The sequence below is a fragment of the Monodelphis domestica genome, chromosome 2, assembly GCF_027887165.1.
Source record: "Monodelphis domestica isolate mMonDom1 chromosome 2, mMonDom1.pri, whole genome shotgun sequence".
In the NCBI taxonomy this organism is placed as follows: domain Eukaryota; kingdom Metazoa; phylum Chordata; class Mammalia; order Didelphimorphia; family Didelphidae; genus Monodelphis; species Monodelphis domestica.
Genome location: NC_077228.1, coordinates 406,600,213 through 406,604,259, shown reverse-complemented (window position 1 = coordinate 406,604,259; position 4,047 = coordinate 406,600,213). Strand labels below are relative to the sequence as shown.

Genomic DNA, 4,047 nt, shown 5'->3' with positions numbered 1-4,047 from the left:
CAGCAAGAATTAGAATGAGAAATTCCATATAAATCACTCTAGACAATATAAATACTTAGGAATGTATCTGCCAAGGAAAACAAAGGAACTATATGAACACAACTGCAAAACTCCACACAATTAAAACTAGATCTAAACAACTGGAAAAACACCGATTACTCATGGGTAGGACAAGCTAACATAATAAAAATTATAATCCTACCCAAATTAATTTACTTATTTAGTGCCATACCCATTAAGCTTCCAAAAAACTTTTTACTGAATTAGAAAAAACTATAACAATGTTCATTTTGAAGAACAAAAGATGAGGGATATCCAGGGAAATCATGAAAAAAAAAATGCAAAGGAAGGTGGCCTTGCAGTTCCACATCTCAAACTATACTATAAAGCAGTGGTCATCAAAACAATTTGGTACTGGCTAAGAGACAGAAAGGAGGATCAGTGGAATAGACTTGGGGGAAGTCAGATCAGCAAGACAGTCTCTGGTAAACCCAATGATCCCAACTTTGGGGACAAAAATCCACTATTTAATAAAAGCTGTTGGGAAAATTGGAAGACATTATGGGAGAGATTGGGTTTTAGATCAACAACTTACCCTACACCAAGATAAACTCAGAATGGGTGAATGACTTGAATATAAAGAAGGAAACTATTTAAAAAAATAGCTGAATACAAAATAGTATACATGACAGATCTTTGGGAAAGGAAACATTTTAAGACCAAGCAAGAGTTAGAAAAAATTACAAAATGTAAAATAAATAATTTTGATTACATTAAATTAAAAAGTTTTTTGTACAAACAAAACCAATGCAACTAAAATTAGAAGGGGAGCAACAAATTGGGGGGAAATCTTCATTACAAAAAACTCTGACAAAGGTCTAATTACTTGAATTTATAAAGAGCTAAATCAATTGAACAAAAAATCAAGCCATTCCCCAATTGATAAATGGGCAAAGGACATGAATAGGCAATTTTCACTTAAAGAAATCAAAACTATTAATAAGCACATGAAAAAGTGTTCAAAATCTCTTACAATACTAGAGATGCAAATCAAAATAACTTTGAAGTATCACCTAGCAGATTGGCTTACATGACAGCAAAGGAAAGTAATGAATGTGGGTAGGAATGTGGCAAAATTGGGACATTAATGCATTGCTGGTGGAATTGTGAAATGATCCAACCATTCAGGATGGCAATTTGGAACTATGCCCAAAGGGTGCTAAAAGACTGTCTGCTGTTTGATCCAGCCATAGCACTGCTGGGTTTATACCCCAAAGAGATAATAAGGAAAAAAATTATATAATAATATTCATAGCTTTGCTCTTTGTGATAGCAAAAAATAATGGAAAATAAGGGAATGTCCTTCAATTGGGGAATGGCTGAACAAATTGTGGTATATATTGGTGATGGAATCCTATTGTGCTCAAAGGAATAATGAACTGGAGGAATTCCATGTGAATTAGAATGACTTTCAGGAATTGATGCAGAGTGAAAGGAGCATAACCAGAAGAACATTATATACAGAGACTGATACACTGTGGTACAATCGAATATAATGGACTTCTCCATTAGTGGCAATGCAGTGATCCAGAACAACTCAGAGGGATTTATGAGAAAAAAAAACACTATCCACATTCAGAGGAAAAATTGTGGGAGTAGAAACACAGAAGAAAGACAACTGCTTGATTACATGGGTCAATGGGGATATGATTAGTAATGTAGACTCCAAATGATCATCCTAGTGTAAACATCATCAACATAGACATAGGTTTTGATCAAGGAAACATGTAAAACCCAGTTGAATTACATGTCACCTATGGGAAGCGGTGGGGGAGGGGAGGGAAAGAATATGATTCTTGTAACCAAGGAAAAATGTTCTAAATGGACTAATTAAATAACATTTCAAAAAAAAAAAGGAAAGAAATTAATGGTTAGGGTTGAAGAATCATCTTGTAAGATTTTTCCAGTGACAATGAGTTTTATAGCTTTTCTAAACCAAGGGTAAAAGAAACCATAAATTAAGGGATTCACAGCTGAGTTATAATAAGGAAACCAACAGCAAATCTCTTAAACATAAGCAGGAATGATGAAGCCTAGGAAAGCACCAATTACTGAGTCAAGTGAGTAGGGTAACTATGAAATCAGAAATAAATCACAGCTATGCCCAATGTTTTGGCTGCTTTTCTCTCCCTCTTGGACACTCTGGCTTTATAACTGTTTGCAGATGAAGATTCCCCTGTACTACCTGTACTTTCAACCTTTCTAGCCTGAATTTTAGCTACAAGAAAAATCTTAGAGTAAAAATGATCATAATGTGGCTGGGTATGATAAACAACAGAAAATCTATTAGGATACATTTCTGATTCACGGCAAGCTGGCAGCCTCCCACACAAGTGAGGGCACTTATTAACTCCTCCAGTCCACCTGTGTAGAAAACAGACCCACTGTAAGTCATTGTGAAGGCCCAGGAGAGAGCTATGCACAACCCAGAGACAGAGAATGTGAACTTGGTTGGATAGGTGAGAGGGTCAGTGACAGCAATATATCTATCAATAGAGATGAAGCACAAGTGAAAGAGGGAAGTTAAACAAAATCCTGCATCAAAAGTAGTATGAAGTTTACAGTAACGGTTGCCAAAGTACCAACAACTCTCCACAGACCTCACCATGCTGAAGGGCATCACAGTGGCTCCCACCAGAAAGTCAGCACAAGCCAAGGAGGCAATGAGGAAATTGGCTGGAGAGTGCAGCTGCCTGAAGTGAAGGATGGAAATCATGACCAGGAGGTTTCCCAAGACAGCCAGGACAACCCCAGTGCCATAGGTCAGGTACAGTATGCCTCAGTGTCCTTTGGAGTATGGAAAATGAATGCAGGAGCCACTGATGTTATCCTAGCAGAGTTGCACAGATGTACGCTGGGACACATTGCTGTAGGTCATGATTCTTCTCTCAGCACAATGCAGTCTTTATATGCTTTGTGATCAACCAAAGAACTAACCACTGAAATCTCCAATGGCATTTTAAAAAGAACATATTAATTTGATGTCCATGTAAGAATTACCAGTTACACCCTCAAAGCCTGAGGAACCTGTTTTATTTTAATGATCAATCTCCAGTCACTTTATCTAGCCAGAATTTGGTGATAATATCAGTAAGCAAGTAGATATTTAATTTTAACCAAAAAGCAAGCAAGGAATTTATTTTGGCCAAGTCTATAATGGATTTATATCATAAGCACAATATGCCTTATCTGATGATTTGAGAAAACTGCCTTTGGATTGTCTTATCCAATAACTCTAACAAATTTCTTTTTTGTAAACAGCAAGGAATTGTGATGCATTTAGCTACTTTATTACTAATACTCTATAAATGCTGGTTGATTATATTATTGTAATTATGGTAACATATTGTTGCAAATAAAGCAGCTATTTGGTATAGAGTATACAATACTGGAACTTGAATTTGAGATTAAATGTAATCTCAGACACTTGTGACCCTGGACAAGTCACTTCACCTCTGTCTGCCTCAGTTCCCTGAACTGTAAAATGGAATAATAATAGCACCTACCTACTAAGGTTGTTACAGAGAACAAATAAAAAAATATTTTCACTTCGCACAGTGCCTGATATATGTTTGATTCAATATAAATGGTTGTCGTTATTTTTATTAATGAATACATGGTGTAAGAAGCAATAATAAAATGCATTTACATTCTAAAAAACACCTGTGTGGGGCTAAGGTTAGTAGAAGTAGCTTTTTTCCTTGATGAAAGACAGAGACTTTTGGGACAGAAAACCAGTTTCATTGTATCACTTTCCCTGTAGTTTCAGTTTTCATTATTGGCCATAGGAGGGATTAATCCTTCCCTTCACTTTCTTAAAAAAACAAGAAAAGGGAAAAGAGAAAAGAGAAGAGCCATCAAAATCTTATCATTCAGAATATAGTGGAAATCTTTTAGGTTCTACTGATTTAGATAAATTTAATTAATAGCAACACAGAGAATTATTCAGATTTACTATCTGAAATTTTTTTTTCAAAAAATTTTTAA

General features: G+C 35.5%; 1 pseudogene; it reads right to left on the bottom strand.

Moving 5' to 3' along the window:
- Positions 1 to 1,926: 1,926 nt before the first annotated feature.
- On the bottom strand, positions 1,927 to 2,938 carry LOC100031197 (trace amine-associated receptor 6-like; annotated as a pseudogene).
- Positions 2,939 to 4,047: the final 1,109 nt, after the last annotated feature.